The 25,284-nt window shown below is 36.5% G+C and overlaps 1 long non-coding RNA gene across 1 annotated transcript; it reads left to right on the forward strand.

Moving 5' to 3' along the window:
• Nucleotides 1-860: 860 nt before the first annotated feature.
• On the forward strand, nucleotides 861-18,103 carry LOC125354338. The gene is made up of 3 exons (XR_007211480.1): nucleotides 861-871; nucleotides 13,044-13,048; nucleotides 17,875-18,103. It is a non-coding gene; the product is annotated as an uncharacterized LOC125354338 (long non-coding RNA).
• Nucleotides 18,104-25,284: the final 7,181 nt, after the last annotated feature.

A 25,284-nucleotide genomic window follows, 5' to 3' on the forward strand; every position in this document is an offset into this window, starting at 1 on the left:
GTTTGCTGTTTAGGATAGATGCCTAGGAGTGGTATGGCTGGGTCATAGGGTAGGTCTATATTGAGCTTTTTGGGAAACCTCCATACTGTTCTCCAAAGTGGTTGTACTAATTTGCACTCCCACCAACAATGGAGAAGGGTTCCTCTTTCCCCCAACCCCCTCCAGCATTTGTTGTTGCCTGAGTTCAGAGTATAGGCCATTCTAACTGGGGAGAGGTAGTATCTCAGGGTTGTTTTTATTTGCATTTCCTTTACTACCAGGGATGTGGAGCATTTCCTCATGTGTTTCTTTGCCATTTTTATATCTTCTCTTGTGAAGTCTCTCTTTAGCTCCTTTGCCCATTTCCTAATAGGTTTATAGGGCTTGGAGGGGCTTGGTTTTTTGAGTTCTCTGTAGATGACAGATATCAGGCCTTTGTCTGTTGCTGTGCTGGTAAATATCCTTTTCCATATCATTGGCTCTCTTTCTGTTTTGGTGGCTATGTCCTAGCTGTGCAGAAACTTTTTAATTTGTAGTAGTCCCATTTGTCGAGTCTTTCCCCTATTTGTTGTGCCCCTGGGACTATATTCAGGAAGTTCCTTCCTGTGCCTATAAGTTCTAGCGTCTTTCCTACTCTGTCCAGTAGTTTCAAGGATTCAGGTCTGATATTGAGTTCCTTGATCCATTTTGAGTTGATCTTGGTGCATGGTGATAGGCTTGGGTCTACTTTGAGTTTTCTGCATATGACTGCCCAGTTCTCCCAGCACCAGTAGTTGAAGAGGCTATGTTTATTCCATTGTATGTCTTTAGCTCCTTTGTTGAATATCAGTTGGCTGTAAGAGTGTGGTTTTATTTCTGGGTCTTCAATTCTAATCCATTGGTCTTCCGATCTGTTTTTATACCAATACCATGCTGTTTTTGTTATGATGACTTTGTAGTAGAGCTTGAAGTTTGGTATTGTGATACTCCTGCACTGCTTTTTTTGCCTAGATTTGTTTTGGCTATTCTAGGTTTTTTGCTGTTCCATATGAATTTATGGATTGGTTTCTCTAATTCAGTGAAGAATGTGGCTGGGATTTTGATAGGGATTGCATTGAATTTGTATAACAAATTGGGCAATATGGCCATTTTCACTATATTCATTCTGCCTACCCATGAGCATGGGAGGTCTTTCCATCTCCTTGTGTCTTCTTTGATTTCCCTTATTAGATTTTTATAGTTTTCATTAAATAGGTCCGTCACGTCCTTGGTTAAGTTGATCCCTAGGTACTTTATTCTTTTTTTGGCTACTGTAAATGGAATTGTTTTAATTTCCTTTTCTGTTTGTATATTGCTGGTGTAAAGAAAAGCTGCTGACTTTTGTAGATTGATTTTGTATCCTGCTACCTTGCCAAATTGGTTTATTAGGTGTAGGAGTTTGAGTACTGAGTTTTTTGGGTCCTTCAGATATAAGAACATGTTGTCTGCGAATAAGGATAACTTGATTTCTTCCTTGCCGATGTGGATCCATTTGATGTCCTCCTCTTGCCTTATTGCTATGGCTAGGGATTCCAGCACTATGTTGCAAAGAAGTGGGGAGAGTGGGCATCCTTGTCCTGAGTTTGGAGGGAATGATTTCAGTTTCTCTCCATTTAATATGATACTAGCAGTTGGTCTGTTGTATATGGCTTTTATTGTTTTGAGGAATGTTCCATCTATTCCTGTTCTCTCCAAAGCTTTTAATAGGTATGGATGTTGTATTTTGTCAAAGGCTTTTTGGGCATCGACTGAGATAACAATGTGATCCTTAATTTTAGATCTATTTATGTGGTGAATTATGTTGATTGATTTACGGATGTTGAACCATCCTTTGACTGTGTGATGAAGCCTACTTGGTCATGATGTATGATTTTCTTCATCAGTTTCTGCATCCTGTTAGCTAATATTTTATTGAGGAGCTTTGCGTCTGTGTTCATTAGTGATATTGGTCTGTACTTCTATTTTTTTGTTGGGTCTTTGCCTGGTTTGGGAATGAGTATGATATTAGCTTCGTAGAATGAGTTTGGGATTTCTCCCTCTGTTTCTATTTCGCGGAAGAGTTTGAGGAGTATTGGTATTAGCTCCTCACTAAAGGTTTTGTAGAATTCGTTGGTGAATCCATCTGGGCCTGGGCTTTTCTTTTTTGGGAGGTTCTTGATTACCTCCTGTATCTCACTGTAAATTATTGGTTTATTTAGTTGAGTTATTTCTTCTTGGTTCGATTTGGGCAGTTTGTACTTCTCTAAGAATTGATCAATTTCTGTAAAATTATTGTTTTTTGCTGAGTAGAGGTTTTGGAAATAGCTCCTTATGATTGTTTGAATATCGTGTGTACTTATTGTAATTTTTCCGGTGGAGTCTTTGATTTTACGTATATGAGTCTCTTCTCTTCTTTTTTTTTGTAAGTCTTGCAAGGGGTCCCTTCAGACCCTTTTTAAATTTTGTTTAGTTATGTTTCAGGTAGATTCTCACTATTCTTGTCCCATCCTGGATGACAATCCTCCTTTATGCCTTGTGCAAATCTACAATAGCAGATGTGCACCATTATGCCCAGTTGTTTTATTGAGATAAAGCCTCACTAAAATTTAAAGCTGGCCTTAAATCCTGATTCTTCCAATCTTTGCCTACCAAGTAGCTAATGACATAGGTATGAGCCACCATGCCAAGCAGATATTATTTTCTGTGGTAAATATACTCAATATATTGATGAGACGTACTTACACTTAAAGCAAAACAAATCAAAGCCCTATTTATTGCCTATTTTCACTTCAGACTTAAATGGGTACCCTGTATTCAACATGGCAATCGTTTATCCTTCTATTTATGTTCTTTAAAATTTTCTCATGAATTATCCATTCAGTTAAAATAACCAATCTCGTTTATGGAAAATATATTTTTCTATTTTCTTTTGAAACAATCTTAATAAGACAATGTAAAAGAAATTTAAATGTATTCATCTCTGGATTCAAATATACAAGCAGGGAAACTTCTTCAAGGCCTTGAAATTAAGATTTACACTTTGATTTTCTATACAAAAGGCAGGTCAGTAGGGCTGCCTGTGGCTATTTTACTAACATAATACTAACTCAATTCCAATTAAGATAAAAAGAATTCTTTTGATAGAAATTCAGGCTAGATTTTAAAAGACTCAAAATCCATTATATGCTTCACCACTCTTAGTTGAGGTGAGCAACCCCAATGCCCATTCCATTTCAGCTCTGCCTAATTACCTCATTTAACATCAAACCCCAAGCTAAGTTAATGATATAGGGTGTTACCGATCTCCTCCTGCATAGTAAGCCACCCCTAAACTCAGTGTGGTTCAATGTTCGTTGCAGCACTATTTATCATAGCTAAAATATGGAACCAACTCAGATGCCCCTCAGTAGATGACTGGATCAGGAAATTGTAGTATATATACTATGATTCTATCAGAAAGAATCACATTGTCCCATTCATAAGGAAATGGGAATACTTGGAGTGAGACAGACTCAAAGAAACATAGACTGTATAATTTCCCTCATTGGTAATAATTAGTAAATGTCTGGGATAGTCCATCAGGTGATCATAATAGCTCAATAGCTATGGACATATGATCATGAAGGATGATACTAGGCAAATAGAACTCTAATTTATGGAAATGAGTAATTTATCATTGTTGTTGTTATTTTCAATGTTTCATGAAAAGTTATGCCTTTTTCTTTTGTTTATCTTCCTGATGGTTTAACCCCTGTTGTCAGTGTATTTTATTTTGGTACATTGGGTATTGTATATACACTTATCTGAATGAGGGAAGAGAAGGGGAACATTAAAATGGTGAGACAAAGGGTAAAAGGTGAACAAATGCAACAATACTTACAAGACAATATGTTGTAAACCAACTGTATAACTTGGTGGGGAGGGGGAGTAGGTGGGAGAAAAGTGAGGGAGGAGGTAACTAGTTTGACAAGAAATGTACTCACTACCTTATATATGTGACTGTAACCCCTCTGTACATCACTTTGTCAATAAAAATAAAATAAAAACTTGGTGTTTTAAAAGACCAACTATTTTATTCGCTCACAGTACAATCTGAACTAGATTCAAATGAGTATCTGTGGTGCTGCTTAATATATCAAATGGATGCAATCACATATTGAGTTTGATAAGGACTGGCTTAGCCTGTACCTCTGGATATTTGGCTATATGGTCTTCACATACCTCTCCCCATACACCTTTCTCTCCCCCTCCCCCTTTCCCTTTTCCTCTCCCTCTCATGCCTTCCCTCCTTTGGAGCCTCTCTACCTGTACATGGCTTCTTTATGTCTTTGATTTATGTAGTTTCACCAGATAAACAGCTAAATATCCTGACTTTGTAAGTGTTCTCAAGCAAGCAGATTTGCGAGCAGCCAGGGCTGTCCTTAAGTCAAAGTTTCTACTTAGGTCAAAATTGTCAGGGCTGGGAATATGTTCTAGTGGCAAGAGTGCTTGCCTCATGTGTATGAAGCCCTGGGTTAGATTCCCCAGAACCACATATATAGAAAACATACAGAAGTGGCACTGTGGCTCAAGTGGCAGAGTGCTAGCCTTGAGCAAAAAGAAGCCAGGAACTGTGCTCCAGCTCTGAGTCCAAGGCCCAGGACTGGCAAAAAACAAAAACAAAAACAAAAAACATTATCACACCTGTTGTATTAAAGCAAGTGACAGTCCAAACCCAGCTCAAAGGAAACATACAGAATTATTTTGTATATAGATCTCTACACAAAGTTAAAGTTTTTTCAACAGATGTCACTTTGGAAAAACATCATAATCAATTTTGGGAATACCTTTATTGAAATCCCTTGCATCATTTATCATTTTATGTTTCTTAGCTAACTAAGAATGTGAGACAGATGAAGAAAAACTTCTGTTTTTGGTACATGTGTGAGTACTCTAGACTTTTCTCAATGAATGTTTATTTATTTTTATTATGGTATAAAGTCACCTCTAGACAATAACAAATATTACACCATAAATTCCTTAATTTGAATATATGTATATTTATGTACAGGCACTATTTATATGAGAATATGTAATGCATTTATCACTGCAGAGAAATCTTTTTACCATCCCCCTTTCAGCATTTCCAGAGTAAACAGGATAAAGAAACTATCACCATAAGTTTAATTCACATGTTTAACCCTATGATATGGGTATATTTTGGTAAATATCCACAAGTATTTTTAAAGAATGTGCATTTTGCAACTATTTTTTTTTTAGATTTCCATCCAGGTGAAACAGGGAAGGTAGGTTAATCAGGCCTTTAAATCACCAAATTCCTTACCAATTTTTGTTTGCTTTATAGATATGGTCAACAAGAAGAGCATACATTACCTAACACGTGTAACTGTAACCCCACTGTACATCACCTTGACAACAAAATCAAATAAAAAACAGTAATGTATTAAAATGACTACTGTTTTTGTGCACTTGTCTATGTCTTCTTTCTCTCCTTTTTAAATATCTTTATTGTAAATGTGATGAAAAGAAGGGTTCTTAGTATGCCCATTATGCAGTTATTTCCATTTTTTGTTTTAGTTTTCTGTACCCTTTGTCTTGTATATAAGTTTATCTGAGCGATGGAAGGGAAAGGGAATCACAGAAACAGTAGGACAAAGGATGAACTAATGAAATAGTGATACTCACTAGATACCATAACTTGTTTCACAAACTTTTGCTTCATTTTTTTTCAAGCTTTAATATCAGGAAAATCCTAAATGTACGTTAGCAATTTCTTTGGTGAACTATTTGTTCTCACTTTATCTAGGTGTTATCAGCAATGTAGTAGATCATCTATGGGAAACAATTTTGAATTGCTATAACACACACAGTAATTACATGCAGCAATTTGTGCTATGGAATTACAACCATGGAGCTTTCTTTCTATTCAGTTTATCTATGCTTTATGATGGCAAATACAGGTTGTAGTTTCTGCAGGCCTCATACTAAATAAATCATTCTGCCTTTTTATTTTCATGTTGGATGATTTTTGGTTGTACAGCTGTGTCTAAACTTAAGTACTTATTGTGGGTGTGCTAGACTCTTTGATCTATCATATCTTCTCTCCAAAAAAGTATATCAAAGTAATTTCTAGGTGCTGGGAATGTGGCCTAGTGGCAAGAGCGCTTGCCTGGTATACTTGAAGCCCTGTGTTCAATTCCCCAGCACCACATATATAGAAAATGGCCAGAAGTGGCGCTGTGGCTCAAGTGGCAGAGTGCTAGCCTTGAGCAAAAGGAAGCCAGGGACAGTGCTCAGGCCCTGAGTTCAAGGCCCAGGACTGGCCACAAAAAATAACACCAAAAAAAAGTAATTTCTAGATTATTAAAAAAAAATTCAGCATCTCTTAGATTCTATACATGAATAGATGTCCATTTCTCTACAACACATAGTTCAAAGGACTTCTATTAATGAAATATCCACTAGTAAATTTTATTGGTATACTTTTCTGACCACAGTGTTAATAAATTATTGTCTCTGGTTATCCTCTTTTAATTCATAATACTCTCTATAGGGATTTAAGAGTATTTATGTCATTTGTTCTAGCAAATATCTTTAGTGGCTAATCCTATTAGATACACGACTTCTTCAAATAAATAAAAGTAAGCTGGGTGCTGGAGGCACACTCCTGTTATCCTAGTTGCTCAGACGGCAGAGAACTGAGTATCATGGTTTGAAGCTCACCCAGGTATGCAGGGACAGGAATACTCATAGGACTTACCTCTAATTAACTACCAAAAAAAGCTGGAAGTGGAGATGTGGTTCAAGTGGGAGTGCTACCCTTAAAATGCTCAAAGAAAGAATCCAGGCCCTGAATTTATGCTCCAGGATAAGGTAAATAAGAGGAAAAGAGAAAGAAAGAAAGAAAGAAAGAAAAGAAGGAAAGAAGGAAGGAAGGAAGGAAGAAAGGAAGGAAGGAAGGAAAATGGAGGGAGAGAAGAAGAAAGAAATAGTAGCTGAAAATTAATAAAAATTTATATTTGCTGTTTTGCATTTTTCTTGTGTTTATTCATTCTAAATTGTTTTGTTGTTGTTGTTTGTTTGTTTGTCATTGTGAGTCCTGGGGCTTGATATCAGGGGCAGAACACTGTGCCTGGCTTCTTTTTCCTCAAGAATAGCACTCTAACACTTGATTCACAGCACCACTTCTGGCTTTTTCTGTTTATTTGGTGCTGAGGAATCATACCCATGCATGCTAGGCAAGCACTTTACTGATAAGCCCCATTCCTAGCCCCCTCTCTCTAAACTATTTTTATCTAGAGGCAGAATAAGAGTGAAAAGTACCAAATTTCTAAAAAGTTAATTTAATCTTCTCAAAGTCAAATAATATTGATAATGTATTTAGAGGAGTGCTAAACAATTTTGTAAATTTTTATTTCATTAATTTGGGGCTTTACATACAATTTGCATAATCTTCTTAACATAATGTTATCAAAATTCATTGATTTGTTTATACATTATACATTTCTTTAGCCTAATTTCTATCAAAGCAGCATATAATATGGTTTCTTATAAGTGTTTCTTTCAAGTAAAATTAAATATGATTATTTAGAGGTAATTTAAAAGAATACTATTTATGAAGAGGGAGATGGCAGAGTGGCAGAGGTGCAGCTGGGTGCTAACTCTGCTCTTGTCAAGAAACCAGTTTTAGTGTGCCAGCAAAAATTCAGCTAAAGAATCACACATAGTGAGCCATAAGAGAACAGAGATTTTGGCTAGAAAGGTAATATTCAGACAGCCTGCTGAAAAAGACAGAGTTGAGTACATACTGACAGCAGCAGCAGCAACTTGGTGGCAGTGGCCAATGCTATAGCAGCAGACAAAACCAAGATAAGGGCAGCAGGGGAGACAGAGTGCATGTGGCTTTCCACTTATCTCCAGCACAAATCCAATGACTAGGAATGGAAACCTTCAACCTGCTGACCACAGAGAGATGGAGATTGTGGGCAGTCAAAAACAAAGGGGAAACTACAGTACCCCACAAAAGACGTTCTCACTCCTACTCACAGAATAGCATTTGGAAGGTAGCCCTTCCTCCACCAGTGGAGAACTCCATCTTTGATACTGGCACAAACCCATTCAGAGCATCTAGCACATAACTGGGGCCTGAGAATCAGTGTTAGCAGTGTAATTTTTCAACCAGGCAAAGGAATCTGAGTAGTGAAAATCAGCTCCACCCAGGGGAAGTTTGTCCCAACCAGGTGGGGGAAACTCTGCCCAGGGTGGGATGGCTTTCTGCTTCACGTAAATACAGCAAGAGGCAGCCCTATCCCTTTGCAAAATTGCAGCTCAGCCAGTTGCAGGAATGTAAAAAAAAAAAAAAAAAATCTGGATAGGCTGTAAAAGCAGAGAGCAGCTCCCAGCTTGGCCAAAAGAGTGTCTCAGTGGATAAATCCTCTGGGAAAAGCCACTGATTCCAGACAGGCCAAGACCTCACCCACATTCAAGCTCCTTGGAAGACTAGAGAGAAAAGCAGAAATAGGGGAATAACTACATATCATCTTGAACCTTTAATATTACTGCAATTAGAGAGCTAGGGGTTTGTGGGTTGTTGTTGTTGTTGTTTTTCTTAAAACTGTTTTCTGTGGTGGTATAGGATCTGTTTATATATCCAAAATAGGAGAGAGTGAAAATACTTATTTAAGATTGCGAATCTCTGAAGTCTGTGCAACTACAGGGCTCCAGGCTTGTGGGTTTGTGTTTTAAAATTGTGTTTGGTGTGTTATTGGATTTGCTTTCATTTCCAATGGGCAGAAAAAAAAAAACACACAAGAAAAATGGCAAGTCAGAGCCTCCACTCCCACTCTATATAAACAGGAAACAGGGCAATAAATGAAAAAGGCTAGCAGATAGTTCTCAAAGTGCTTTACAAACCCTGCTGGTAATCATGACGAATGAAAAGATTGAAAGCCTGCAGATGGCTATACATGAGCGTGATGAGTCTAACCAAAGATTAATACAGGAATTCATGGAATCCACAGAGAGAAACCTGAATGAATTCCAACACAATGCAAAAAAGTCCAATGAAAGAACAGCCACTGAGCTAGATTTGAGAGAGCACTAAAAACCAAATCAAAGAGGTTAAGATGTGTATTGGAACAAGGGAAGGAAAAGGGAATACCAAAGTTGAGAGACAAGGATAAAAAGATAAACCAATGCAAAAGCAATATTTACACAACTACATGGTGTAAACAAACTGTAAAACTCATGAGGGTGGAGAGGGAAATGAGGAAGGGAGAGGTGGGGGAATAATGAGGGAGGAGGTAACAAATTGGATAAGAAATGTACTCACTGCCTTACATGTGAAAGTGTAACTCCTCTCTACATCACTTTAACAATAAAGAATTGGGAAAAAAGAGGTAAGAAAGTCCATACTAGATCTAAAAGAAAGCTTCAGGAAAGAGATGGAAGCCACAAAAAATGATCCCCCAGAAGAAAGGGAGATAAAAACAAAGTAGAAATTTTAGTTATCAGTTTAGACAATACAGAAGATATAATCACTGAAGAACAGGGCTGAGGACCCATGCAAAAGAACTGAAGATGCAGAAAATAACATGCAGATATATGGCCACCTAATCTTTGATAATGAAGCCAAAAAATAGGATGGAAGAAAGCCTCTTCTACAAATGGTACAGGAAGAATTGGTTAAACACCTGTGGGAAATGAAAGATCCTTATATATCTCCCTACACCAGAGTCAATTCCAAATCCATTGAAGACCTTGAAGTAAAAGCAGTACCCTGAAAGCAGTAAAAGAAGGAGTGGGAAAATCACTAGTGCTCCTTGGCACTGGGTGAAACTTTTGAAAACTCAGAAACACAGCCAACCAAAGAAAGGTTGGACAAATGGGATTGCCTTAAAGTCCAGCACTTCTATATGGCAAAGGAAATAGCTTGCAAGATAAAAAGAAGGGTCACAGATTGGGTAGAAGACCTTCAGTAGCCATATAACAGACAAGGGCATAATATCTAAAATATACTTGGAATTCCAAAAATTAAATTCCCCTAAAACAAATCCTCAAAGAAACAACTTCCCCATTAATAACTGGGCTAAAGACTTAAAGAGAGACTTATCTCAAGAGGAAATAAGAATATCCAGTAGACTCATACAGAAATGCTCAATATCTCTGGCCATGAAATAAATTCAATTCAAAACAAATTTGATATTCCACCTCATCCCATTTAGAATGGCCATTATCAAGAAAACTAATGACAACAGATGCTGTCAGGGATGTGGCCAAAGGGAACCCTACTACACTGTTGGTGGAAATGTAAACTTGTTCAACCATTCTGGAAAGCAGTAAAGAGTTTACTCAAAGACTGAACATAGAACCCTCCCATGATCCAGAAACCTCACTTCTGGTCATTTACCCAAAGAATTACAAACCAGGCCCTACTAAATCTACTAGCACAACCATGTCCATTGTAGCATTATTTGCCATAGCTAAAATTAGTAACCAACCCAGATTTCCCTCAATAAATGAATGGATAAAGGAATTTTGGTTTATATACTCAATGGAATTCTATGCTTCTATCAGAAAGAATGACATTGCCCCACTCATAAGGAATTGGAAAGACTTGGAAAAAATATTACTAATTGAATTGAGCCACACACAAAGATACATAGATTCCATGGTTTCCCTCATAGGTAATAGCATATGCCTAGGATAGTCAGAGCAGAGGGTCACAACAGCTCAATAGCTATGTACATGTGATCATATAAGATGATGCTATGTGAAATGAACTCCAAGATAAGGAAACAAGAGGTTTCTCATAGTTGTTACTTTTAATGTACCATGTGAAATTATGTCTTTATTCTTTTTGTTTTTCTTTCCTGTGGCTTATCCCTTGTCACTCCTTTTGATTTTGGTACCCTGGGTATTGTATATACATTTATCTGAATTTGAAAAGAGAAGGGGAATATCAAAATGGTGAGCCAAAGGATAAAGTGTGAACCAATGTAACAACAATACTCAGAAGACAATATGTTGGAAATTAACTGTACAATGTGGAGGTGGGTGGAAGAGGGAAGGTGGGATAAAAATGAGGTAGATTTTAACAAGAAATTTACTCCCTAAGTTTTGTATGTAACTGTAACCCCTCTGTATGTCACCTTGACAATAAAATTAAATTTTTTCTTTTGTTTTCTTTATTGTCAAAGTGTGGTACAGAGGTTTTATAGATTCAGATGAAAATCAGTGAGTACATTTCTTGTCCTACTTGTAATCTCCCCCTCATTTCCCCCCACATCCCCTCTCCCCCTCCCCTGCTTCCCCCAAGAGTTGTGCAGTTGGTTTATACCAAATGGTTTTGTAAATGTTGCTTTTTTACTGGTTTGCCTTTTTGTTCTTTGTCTCTCAGTTTGGTAAGACCATACTTTACTTGTTTACATTGATAATTATGTTACTATTTTGAATAGAATTTAAAACTTCAAATTGCCACATACTAAAATATTTCTAAATAATATATGGAATTTTGCATTTATAATAATTACAGTATATTTTGTGATGTAATTAAATAACAATCATAATATTACTTAAGAAAGCAATGATACTCTATATGAAATCTTCCATTATTTGTCTAAATATCTAAGTAAGGTTACTTTGTGTAAAATCTGACATCATTTCCTGAAGAAACAGATTTTATGGGATTACTACTTAAAAGCCACAAACATTATCCTCATGTGTATTATGAGGAAATAAATGGTAATGATTTTTGGTTACCATAATAACAAAAAAAATTGGAAAAAATATTAAAAATAACATGTAATTGAAATACTAGGAGACAAAACTCACTCATGAAGCAAAATTTGTTTAAGATTAAAGAAAACCTGAACCATTTTAAATGTAAATTTTTGTCTATTTGTACCATTTACTTTAAGTTGTGCAACAAGAACGAGTCCTACATGGAGAAAAATATGAAAGTAAAGTTCTTTCATGAATGCTCAGCATAGTAGTTTCTCTCCCAAATTGTTTAAAGTAGGGACTTGGTTATGGTTAAGTGTAAAGAAACTGTAACTATCAATTTCAATTCCATGCACCATTAATTATTTTGTAGTTCTATGAAGTGAAATAATATATAAATGGGGAACACTAGCCATTCTACAAAAGGAGAGCCTTCTTTCCATTTTCTTACTAATAGACTGAAAATTGCACTTCTTTCACATTTGGAGAAAGAAATTGTTTAAAGAGCTGCAAGTACTTTAAGTGCTAGCTGATTAGAACCAAGCAGTAGCTAACATCATATTGAAGCAAGAGTCAAAGATCAGGTCTAACTTCCAATATTCATAATCCCAGTGAATCTCCTATTGCTCACTCCTGCCTCTCCTGATTTCTTTGAGGAATACTTTCTGATTGCTCCAAGAAAAAGAAATGAATCTGCTTAGACATACTTAATATGTTTGAAGAGAAACCTGTTCTAGCTGGGTACAGTGGCTCACACTTGTAAACTTGGGTGGCTGAAATCAGTAGAAACCAATTACTAGTCAAGTACCAGTAAAAGAGGTGAATCCCCTCTGTATAGTGGTGAGTACCTGTCACCCAAGCTACAGCAGGAAGTGTAAATGGGATGATTGCCATAATGGTTGGTCTGCAAAAACAAGACCCTATCTCAAAATAACTGGAACAAAAGGGAATAGATGTATTACCTACCAAGCATGAAGCCCTGAGTTCAAAACTCATTATTGTAAAATAAAACAAAAGGAAACACAATGATCTTTTTCTAATATTTATTTTTATTGTTTCCCATTTGTCGCTATTATAGATTTCTGTTCCTTTGGTATATAAGTTTATCTGATTTGTGGAGTGGTAGGGGAAACACAGAAATAGTGGGACAGAGTATGAACAATTTCAGCAGTGATACTCACTAGCCATTAAGTTGGAAATGAATTATACAACTTGGGGGAAAGGGGGAGTCAAGAGGGAAAATACTGGAAGAAAATGAAGGAGGAGCTGATATTGCTCCAAAAGAAATATACACAACAGCTGGCTTATATAACTATAACCCTTCTGGTACATCAATTTTACTATAGTGTGAGTTGAACATTATAATGTGTATAATTTTTATCATGTCTTCTAATACTTTATAGGCAGTTTATATAATCTCCCTTCAATATATTCTAAACAAATAATTTGTAACATCATACAAATAGTCCAATTCCTTTATTTACAAGCATGCATATTATATTTTAACATAATAAATCATCATTGCTGCAACAACTATTCTGTTTGATTGGTTCACATGAAAGAAAGTCTCATTCATTTATTAAAATCAGTTCCAATTTACATTTAAGAAGACTGATGAATCCAAGATAACTTAATTAACTAGTTTATATTTCATAAATGAGCATGACAAACTGATTAAATTAATTATTATCTCTAAATGAAAATATCCTTTGACAGAGCAGTAAAGGTAATTGTAAGGGATTTCACCGGGCTTTCATGAAGATTGATAATTTCAATGTAAAATATTTAGACTAGTGCCAGATAATAACTATCAGGTAATAATAAAGAATTTCAGTATGATAAATTCTACGGTATTAAACATATAATTTGTTTCACAAACAAATAAATCTATGGTATTTGTCCTACACTGTTTCAGAGCTCTTCATCACACTGAGCACACTTGAAAATGAAAAAAACCTGAATTCACAAGAATTTTTTTGTAGTACTACTGATCTAAATAGTTGTATTTAATGGAGTTAATCAAGTATATTCTATTTTTATTGTGTATGTTGAATATGTAAACAAATATACCATTTCCAAGCAATAGGTTTATTAAATATACTTCAATAGGTTCTACAAAAGCCTAGTTGCCTCTTTATTGCTAGTCTCATTTATTATTCTTTTAAATATAGTTACATTCCAAGAAATTTTATGCTGGAGATAGTTTGGAAAGAAAGAATAACAGGACCAAGGAGTTACTAGGTGATTTATTACAAATATTTTTCAAAGGAAACTAAATCAAGATTTCGTGAATACTAAAGAAAAGTAATGTTTGTGAAAATCTATGAAGTCCTTCAAAAATGTCTCCTTACACTGACACTATGGAAGTAAATAAGTCTGTTTGTACTTTGCATGTTTACGATTGGTAATGAAAACGTTTAATAGGACTTATAACTGTTTGTTAGTGAGGTAGATAAATATAATGAAATTATATAGAAAAGTATTATTTACTGTTGTAATGATTGGTTAGGTGACATTGATCATTTAATCCCTTCTCCTCAACTTAAACATTAGAAAATAGGACAGAAATATACTGAACTATCTGTAAGTCTCATTATAGCATATTTTATTCACAAAGTGGAAATACTATACTTTATATCTCTATCCATCTGTATCTGTATCTACATCTATCTTTGTTCTTACTACATAAATGTAAATTATTCTATTCATTCTGCTAAAAGCAGAATTGACCAATTTTGTACTTGTCATCTTAGTTAATTACATATCACATTTTCTTGTAATTTCCAAGTGAGGAAAAGAATAGATTATAAGATGCAGCATTAGATTGGGTTAAAAGAATTCACCATTTCTCAAAATGAATTATAGTCTGTACAGCATTACAGTCTTTAATAGGACATTTATAATCCTAGATCAATGCTAAGTCTTCATTTCCCTTTCATTGAAATCAATATGCTAACAGAAATATGTGCTATAGAAGACCAGTGATTTTTATAAGAGTATAAATTTAGACCTTTGCAACAAATGACTAAATATAATGTGATGTGACTAAAGAATTATCATATAGTCTATGTAAATGTTTGTACATAATGTTTAGCCAGAGACTACTCTATTTTCAATGGTATATTCTGTTTATTGAATATAGAAAGCATGTATTATCTTGTAAACAATGATAAGACAATATCTGGTTCTATTTAGAATCAGATACAGAACCAATTTCTGTCTGAATTGTTATGTTCTTACTAATCACAAGTGTATGGTTGTAATACTTAATCAGTCAAGATGTTTGACACAATATTCATATTAATGAGCTTTAAGTGCTAATGAAAGACTGTGCCTGGCGTACTTGTTTGTGAAAGTTGACAGACACATTTGAAGTCAGAGTTACACCATATTAGCAGTAATGTACATGTTGCTTAAATACAACAGTGGGGCTATTTCTAGCTGTAATTACTCATGATAAACTTGCTTAATTATGAAGCTTAATAAACAATAATATCAGAAGTTTTCAAAATGCATTAGAATCTAATTTAAAAATATCTTTAAAATGATAGAAAAATAATGTATCTTTTTTTTTCCTTTTAGGACTTAGTATATACACATAAATAGGAAACGACATCCACTGTTCATGATACATTTTTACATTGGACATGCAAAGATGAAATTTTTGAGGAAAAATTACCACATAGTCTTAAATCTCTACTAATATGAAAGCAGAATTAGGTCATTTAACAAAGATGTATATTTACTTAATAGGTAAAATGATGCATACTTATAACATCTTCTGTGCATGAAATGTGTATCTCAGAATCATTTCCTTTTAGACTTTTGGTAGTAAGTTCTTCTTTTACCATTGCTTTATGAAAACTATGTCTTATAGGCATCAGAAATAAAAGTCCATTGATTCAATAGTCACTGAGCATAGCTATGAGTTAGGAATTGTAGTTGTATTAGCTTAAAGAATATATAAATTATTTAGCCACTTGAAATACAGAGATTAATGAACGTGTGTATAATATATGTTGAAAGAACAAAAATATTCTGCTCACTTTTAACAGTTTTGTTCAAAGATCACATTAAGGTAGACATATACAAAACCAGAACAGCTCACTTCTTACTAGGACAGTGAATACCTTTTCATTCTTCACAAATGTACATTTAAATTTTAACTTAAAATTAAACAATTGATCTATTAGTCTTATAGTGTCAACTTTTCCTGCTTGAACATGAGATGTATAAGATATATTTTTACATACAGCTATATTTCAGTGTCTAGAAATTGACTAAAAAAGTAATTAATATGACTTTAATTCTATTTATATTATATTATTAGCAAAATCAAGTTGATTAATATAGCTACAGCAGCTTTCTCTACTGGTAGCCTGTTATTTTTCTTTCAGCGTTTCTGTTACTTTGTTCTACTGCCTTCTAGATTCCATGGACTTTTCCCCATCAGAAAATTTTAGTAATCCTTATTGAAGCTTGCCTCCTATTGTTATGAGTTCCTTGTCATTTGCTACTTTCTGTATTGTTTCTTTATTTCTTTATTGTCAAAGTGTGATACAGAGGGGTTATAGATTCATATGAAAGGCAGTGAGTACATTTCTTATACTACTCGTTACCTCCTCCCTCATTTCCCCCCTCCCCACTCCCCTTTCCCCTCTCTCTCCAAGAATTGTGCAGTTGCTTTACACCAAATGGTTTTGTAAGTGTTGCTATTTGAATGATTTGTCTTTTTATTTTTTGTCTCTCGATTTTGGTATTCCCGCTCCCTTCCCCAGTTCTAATGCCCATAGAAACAGTATCCAGAGTACTCAGATGTGATACAGGAAGGGAGTACAAGAGGAACAAAACTAAACAAACCAGTCAAACAAACAGACAAGGCAAAAGAGAAAAAAAAAATAGTGTGAGTTCACATGGCATGTTGAAAATAATTACAATAGTGATATAATTCTTGTTTCCATAACGTGGAGTTCATTACACTTGGCATCTCCTTATGTGATCATATGGGTGTAGCTATTGGGGCATTTTTATTTTCTCTCATGACTACTGTATTCACGTACAAGCTATTAACTATGAGGGACACAATAGGGTTTATGTTTCTTTGGGTCTGGGTGACTTCACTTAGGATGATTTTTTTCCAAGTCCTTTCATTTCCTTATGATTTGGGAAGTGTCATTCCTTCTGATGGACTCATGGAGTTCCATTGTGTATATGTACCACATTTTCCTGATCCACTCATCTGCTGGGGAGCATCTCGGTTGATTCCATGTTTTAGCAATGACAAGTTGTGCTGTGATGGATATAGTTGTGCTGTTGGCTTTATTGTGGTCTTGCTTGTAGTCTTTTGGGTAGATGCCCAAAAGTGGGGCTGCTGGATCATATGGGAGCTCTATGTTTAGCCTTCTTAGGAACCTCCACACTGCTTTCCAGAGAGGTTGAACAGTTTGCATTCCCACCAAAAAAAGTAGTAGGGTTCCCTTTTGGCCACATCCTCTCCAGCATTTGTTATTATTGGACTTCCTGATAATAGACATTTTTACTGGGGTGAGGTAGAATCTAAGTGATGTTTTGATTTGCAATTCTTTTATGGCCAGTGATGTAGAGCACTATTTCATGTGACTCTTGGCCATTCTCATTTCCTCATCAGTGAAATCTCTGTTTAGGTATTTAGCCCATTTTTTGAGAGGGCTGTTGATTCTTTGACTGTGTTTTGGAGAAATTTAACTTTTTGAATTCTGGGTATATTTTAGATATCAGGCCTTTGTCTGTTGTATAGCTCGTAAAGATCTTTTGCCAATCTGTGAGCTTTCTATTTATCTTGGAAGCTATGTCCTTTGCCCTGCAGAAGCCCTGCAGTTTGATACAGTCCCACTTGTCCAGCCTTTCTTTGACTTGTTGCATTTCTGGGCCTTTGTTGAGGATGTTTCTTCCAGTGCCAAGGAGTCCTAGAGTTTCTCCTATTCCCTCTTGTAGAGTTTTCAGGGTGTCTGATTTTATTTCTAGGTCTTTGATACATTTGGAGTTGATTTTGGTGCAAGATGATAAATAGGGATCTAGTCTTAGTTTGTTATAGGTCTTGACCCAGTTTTGCCAGCACCATTTGTTGAAGAGGCTGTCTTTCTTCCAAGCTATATTTTTAGCTTCTTTGTCAAAGATTAGGTAGCCGTAGGTCTGCAGATTCATTTCTGAGTCTTCAGTTCTGTCCCATTGGTCCTCAGGCCTGTTCTTGTGCCAATATCAAGCTGTTTTTATTACTGTAGCTATGTAGTACAACTTAAAGTGTGGTATTGATGTTCCTCCTGCACTGTTCTTTCTACTTAGATTTGTTTTGCTGTTTGTGGTTTCTACCGTTTCATAGGAATTTCTGAATTGCTTCCTCTATTTCGTTGAAGAATGATGTTAGGATATTGATGGGTATTGCATTGAATTTGTAGATATCTTTTGGTAATATTGCCATTTTTATGATGTTAATCCTCCCAATCTAGGAGCATGGAAGGTTTTTCCATTTCTTCAGTTCTGCTTTAATTTCTTTTTTCAGGTTTTTAAAGTTCTCATCATTATTGTTCTTTCTCTTCTTTGGATAAGGTTATTTCCTAGATATTTTATGTTTTTTGAGACTATTGCAAAAGGAGTTGCTTTCCTGATTTCAGCCTTGCTCTTCAGGTTGTTGGCATATAAAAAAGCCACTGATTTTTGGGGATTTATTTTATATCTTGCTACTTTGCCAAAGTTTTGGATCAGCTCTTGTAGCTTGGGAGTAGAGTCTATGGGGTTCTTTATGTATAAGATCACGTCATCTGCGAATAGAGAAAGTTTAACTTCATCTTTTCCTGTTTGGATCCCCTGTATGTTTTCTTCTTGCCTAATTGTTCTGGCTAGGAATTCTAGTACTATGTTGAAGATGAGAGGAAAAAGCCGATATCCTTGTCTTATCCTGATTTTAAAGGGAATGGATTTAGCTTTTCGCCATTTAGTATTATGCTTGCTGTTGGTTTGTCATAGACTGCCTTTATTATATCAGGAATATTCCCTGGAATCCCAGTTTTTCCAGAACTATTATTATAAATGTGTGCTGGATTTTATCTAATGCCTTTTCCATATCTAGGGATATAACCATGTGATTCTCTACCTTGCTTCGGTTGATGTAGTGGATTACATTTATTTATTTGTGTATATTGAACCAACTTTGTATCCCTGGAATGAATCCAGTTTGATCATAGTGTATGATTTTTTTTGATGACTTGTTGCAGTCAGTTGGCCAGAATTTTGTTGAGGAGCTTTGCATCAATATTCACCAAGGAGATGGGGCTATAGTTCTCTTTCCTTGATGTGTCCCTGTCTGGTTTTGGGATTAGCATTATGTTAGCATCGTAGAATGTGTTTGGTAGTGAGCTTTTACTCTCTATTTCATTGAAGAGTTTGAGGAGTGTTGGTGTGAGATCTGTTTTGAAAGCCTTGTAGAATTCTGCTGTGAATCCATATGTACCTGGGCTTTTCTTGGAAGGGAGCTCTCTTATTGCAGTTTCAATTTCATTGCTAGATATGGGTCTGTTCAGTAGATTTAAGTCTTCTTAGTTAAGTTTGGGCATATCAATTTTTGTTAGGAATTTTTCTATTTCTTCCAGGTTCTCAAATTTGTTGGCATATAGGTTTGCAAAATAGTCCCGTATTGTATTCTGGATTATTGTTGTTTCTGTGGTGGTGGTACCTATTTTGTCTCTGATTTTGTACTTGGGTGTGCTGTCTTCTTTTTTTGGTCAGATTTGCTAGGGGTCTGTCTATTTTGTTAATTTTTTCAAACAACCATCTCTTTGTTTTGTTGATTCTTTCTATGGTTTTTCAGGATTCTAAGTCATTTAATTCTGCTTGGATTTTAATTATTTGTTTCCATCTATTGGCTTGCAGTTTGGCTTGTTGTTCCCTTTCAAGGAGTTTGGGTTGCTTTGTTAAGTTGTTGAATTGAGATTTCTCTGATTTGTTGATGTAGGCACTTAGGGCTATACATTTTCCTCTGAGTACTGCCTTTGCTGTGTGCCAGAGGAGCTGGTAATTTGTGTGTTTCTCTTGGTTTAGTTCCATAAACATTTGAAATTCTGTTCAATCAGAAAACAAGATCCATCTTTCTGCTGCCTCCAAGAGATTCACCTTGCCAGCAAAAGCAAACATATTCTAAAAGTGAAATAAAATCTATCAAGCAAACGGCCCGCACAACATTCCAGTGTTGCAATCTTAGTATCAAATCAAATTAACTTCAAACTAAAAACATTAAAAAGAGACAAAGGAGGTTACTACATACTAATAAATGAATCTCCACTACAGGAGATCATAACCATCCTAAACTGGTCAACCTGTGTCATTTAATTGGAGAGTGTAGTCCATTAATATTGAGAGTTAGGATTGAGAGTTAGGATTGAGAGTTAGGATTGATTGCTTCTTCCTTCCATTGTATCTCTCTTCATAGGGGGTGTGACTTCCCTGTTTGCTCTACTAATCTGGAGTTTTATTTATGGATACTTTCCCTGTCTGGATGTGGTCTTGGTGGTTTTCAATGTAGAGGATATCGTTGAGGATATTCTGTAATGCTAGTTTGGTGGAGATATATTGGTTCAATTTTTCCTTGCTATGGAAGACTTTTATTTGACCTTCAGCTGCCTGCATTGGGCTCCGGATGGGACCCTTGGACTGCTGAGGGCGGGTGGTGGGCTCCAGCTGTGACCCCTGGGATGCCTATGGAAGCCCCAGCTGGAACCTCTGAGCTGGTGACCATGGGTAGTGGACTCTGTCTGAGACCACTGAGCTGTCCATGGCACCCTGGGTGGGACTCCCAAACTGCCAGTGGAGCCCCACGTGGGACTCCCAATTTTCAGCAAAGCCCTGGCTGGTACCCCCAAACTGTCAGCAGAGCCCCAGGTGGGACACTCATCTGTGGGCAGAGGCCCGGTGGGACACCCAAACTGTTGGTGGAGCCCCAGGTGGGAACCCCGAACTGCCTGTGTAGTCCCAGCTCAGTCCCACGAATTTCCATAGAAGCCCCAGCTGGGATCCCCAGACTTTTAGCAGAGCCCTGGGTAGGCTCTGCAAACTTACTGTGTAGCCCCATTCAGAACCCCGAACTGCAGTGCCCCTACTCAGACCTCTGAACTGCCTATAGAGCCCTGGGTAGGACCCTGGACTTGCCTGTGGTGCCCAGGTTGAGACGCCAGAACTGCCTGTGGCAGGCCTTGGGTGGGACCTTGGGGCTGCTGAGTGCACAGTGTGGGCTCTGGCTGGACCGATGGAGCTGCCTCCAGGGAAGTTCCTCCCTCCTGGGTGGGGCTGGCTGTGTCTTTCCCTGGGGTTTGTGGAGTTTGTGGGTAGAGGCTGGGTGCCCTCATACACTGGTGGACAATGTTTGCCCTGGGAAACCAGTCTGTTACTGTCTCAGTGGTTGCCGCAGTGATGGCGGCCTGGAGGCGGGCCTTTTGTTGTGTTTACTGGTGTTGCAGGGCTGCTCACCCCTTGGAGTTTCCTCCCATCTGGGTGGGGCTTTCTTCCCCTGGATATAGCTGGGACTTACTATTCCAGCACCTTTGCCCTTTTCAAAGGTGGCCCCTTTGACCTTACTTTTCCTTGGCATGTGTTATTTCCAGTCTGCTCTGGCCGTCTATGCCAGAGACAAAGATGGAGATTCACTGTGGTGGATGGGGGAAAGGCTACTTTTTGAATGTGATCTGTGGGTGCAGACTCAAGCAAGACTGTCTTTTGTAGAGTACTCACACTTACTCCGGGTCTTTAGAGCTTGCACGCTCTGCTTGTGGACTGTGTCTCTCTGCTGCCTGTCTGGTGGATGTCGTTCCTCATCGCTGGGGCATGCTGGATGTGGATGTGGATTTGGTTCCACTGCGTAAACAGTGGGCTTGTGGTGGTGCCACCATCTGTGGCTGAAATCTGGGTTCTTGGATCTGCTGTCTTGTTTTTTTCTTCCTGACTTGAGAATCTCTATACTGTTATACCTTACTTGGGCTATCTTTCTAGAGTTAGAAGTTTCCCTCTAATAGAAAAACTGTGTTCTTGGAGAGAGCTTAGATAGGGCTCTGCTGCTCCTCTGCCATCTTCTTCCATCTTGGATTGTTTCTTTCTGTCCCTATAGTTTGGCTATGCTGTGTTTAGATTTAGATGTTGGAATTCATTTTGCACAAATTCAATGAAATTCTCAGACATGTATATTAATACTTTCCATTAAATTTAGAAACTTCTAGGTCCTTATTATCTTAGTCATCCATTTACCCCTTCCTTGGTATACTGGATATTTTGATTATACAAATATATTATTCATAATTATTCATTGGAGTTGATACCACCATTCCATTAAACTTTTTCTTTCTTGTTTTCTTTCTGTTACTCAAATGAAATAGCAGTTGACCTACTTTTAAACCTGTATTTTTCTTCCTTAATGTTTATATCTCTAGCTTAGATTTGTTAATACATTCCCCATTTCAATTACTGTACTTTCAATCTCCAATATGATCATTTTTGCATAAATTTCTGTCCCATTTAATGGGAGGTTCACAATTTAATATTGTTGTTATGGTAATTGCTATTTTTGGTATGTCTTTTGTGAACTGTGCATTTTTCTGTATTATTTGTCTTATGTAGCTACTGGGGTGTCTGTCAAACCAACTTAGTAGAAAATTAAATGAATGGATGAAGATATCTTCAAATTTTCAGAAACAGTACGTCCTAACCTTTGATAATCAGCACTGTTATTATTAGAGAATTTCTTCATTGTTCAGTCAGGCAATCTATAGTTCCACTTATACAGTCTTTGTAAACATCTTCAAGGCCAGCAGTGGTAATAAATTAATCTAAGATCATTCCTAGGAATGGACATGACCCTGAATATGCATGCATACTGTATTATTAATTCCTAGGAATATATTTTCAAAACCCTCAATCATTCATTCTTTAGCATTGCCTTTCAAGGTTTTGGGTAAATGTTTTCTGTGTTCAAACTGACCATGGTATCTCAGACAGCTATATTGATAATGAATATTGATATATGAATTAGACTGATCATTTCTGAAAAATGTCATCTTAAGAAAAAACAAAATTTGTTAACACAGATAGAACTCCAAACAGGAAAAATAAATGCCAGTCCTCAAAGAAAAGCCAGACTAATTAAAGCACTTAGGAAAAGAATGCAAAGGTGTAACTCCTCTGAAAATCTAACATACTATTTATAAAAACAAATACCAAGAAGTGGAAACATATATGTTTCCATAAAGGGAATGGAGGGCAAGTCTGAGCAAAGGCAATAATTACATTTAATGTACATTTTGTAAAAACTGAACTACATAATGTGAGGGTAGGGACAGAAGGAGGAAAAGAGGAAGAATGAAAGAAGAGGTGATCCTGAACAAGAAGCATCATATTCATAACCTGACTTTTGGAATTGTAATTCTTTCAAACAACCACAACACAATCACTGCCATTATCTTCATCATCATCACCACCATCATCATCATAATTAAATGGACTGAAAAGCTAAAATAAAACAAAAACAAAGCTAAAGCACATTACCAGGAAATCCACTAGTTTTTAAATGATAACCAACAGTATCCGTACTATAATACCATGATTTGCACTCAAAGAATCATGTCCACATTCACCTTTCCTGATCATTGATGATTTCCAGTTGAACATGGCTTCTAGTTTAGCATTTTGATGGTTCATTGGATATGAAGTCTCTCAGACTTTCCTGCTAGGCTGTGCTTGAACCAAGATCTTTCAGCTCTCATCCTCTTATATATCTTGGATTATAGGCATGAATCTCTACTGGGTTCTTATATTTCAGCCTATTCTTTCCCCTTGATGATACTGGGTTCTTATATTCCAGTCTACTGTTCCCCTATTCCAACCTGCTTGGATGAGGTCCCAGGCTATCAGTTAGCTCCTGTACTCTAAAATCAAAATAACCAATCCTTGTGGGCTGGGAATGTGGCCTAGTGGCAAGAGTGCCTGCCTCAGATACACGAGGCCCTAGGTTCGATTCCCCAGCACCACATATACAGAAAACGGCCAGAAGCGGCGCTGTGGCTCAAGTGGCAGAGTGCTAGCCTTGAGCGGGAAGAAGCCAGGGACAGTGCTCAGGCCCTGAGTCCAAGGCCCAGGACTGGCCAAAAAAAAAATAAATAAATAAAAAATAACCAATCCTTACCTTAAATTTCTTTCTAGTTGATCCATTTCAAAGCCATGAAACTATAATTGAAAATAGTATTTCACTCACTACTATCTGACTGGCCCCACTACTTCCTATGTGGTCCTGTGTGGAATGGTGTGCCCAATACAATTACTGACTTTATTATATTATATTTAGCTATCTTTGTTCACACTCATTTAGAGTTTTCCTCATTGTGTTGGAGCAATAGTGACAAAGATAGATAGACAGATATGTAAGTGTACACATAGGTATATAGTTGTGAATATTTGAAAGGCTAAAGTATAAAAAAATAAGACTAAAGGGTAAATTTAGAATGCCATAAAGTTAATAGTTCTTTATAAGAATCAGTTCTTTGTCTTAAATAGTTTTACTTTGATTCCTATAAGCCCTTCACTTACTTTCCTTTCTAAACATTTAAATTTTATAATTTTAAGAACAATTTTTTCATTTTTTTTGTTGCTGTTATGGACAATTAGGTTTAAGAGGTCCTTATTTTATATTCTTGGTGATATTACTTTATATCTTCTTTTGGTTTAAATGAGTTTCATGATTATAAATTTATTTTCAGCACGTAAGAGTCAATGATGAACAGATGAATATATATATATACATACACATATATATGTATGTATGTATGTATGTATGTGTATATATATATATACACATACATACATATATATGCATGCCAGATCTGGGGGTGTGGAATTCAGGGCCTTTGCACTGTCCCTGGCTTCTTGCTCAAGGCTAACACTCTACCCCTTGAGCCACAGCACCTCTTTCAGCTTTTTCTGTTTATGCAGTGCTGAGGGATCTAACCCAGGGCTTCATGCATGCTAGACAAGCACTTTACCACTAAGCCACATTCCCAACCCCATGGTAATATTTTGAGCATGAATTTAACCCAAATTTCTCTCCCAACATCTATATTTAGTAAGATATATAAGACTAGAACTCAGAAAAGGGATAAACATGGGAGCACATTCATAAAGATCATAAAGGCATGGAATTGTTTGAGGCAATCTTTTAGAATGGATAAGGAAGAGTTAATATTTTTCGGAAATAACCAGAGAATCATGATCAATAAAGGTATCTCTAACCAATAGTTGGTTAGCAGAATGAATAATACTGACCCCCTTAACCAATGAATTCCAAGCCACATGCAATTGCAAGAAACACTGTAAGCAATCATGCAGCTATATCAATGTAAAAAGATGAGTTTAGTTGCAGAAAATGTGAAATAAACTAAAGCAAGTTTACTAATACTGTATCTCCTTAAATAGAAGAATATGTGTTCAGTGGTACGAAGCACTATCTATCTTCTGTTCTATTTAGTGCTGTATCACTAAGTTCTACCTACAGTATCTGTCATGGAATAAGCACTATACATA

The sequence above is a fragment of the Perognathus longimembris genome, chromosome 7, assembly GCF_023159225.1.
Source record: "Perognathus longimembris pacificus isolate PPM17 chromosome 7, ASM2315922v1, whole genome shotgun sequence".
NCBI lineage: Eukaryota > Metazoa > Chordata > Mammalia > Rodentia > Heteromyidae > Perognathus > Perognathus longimembris.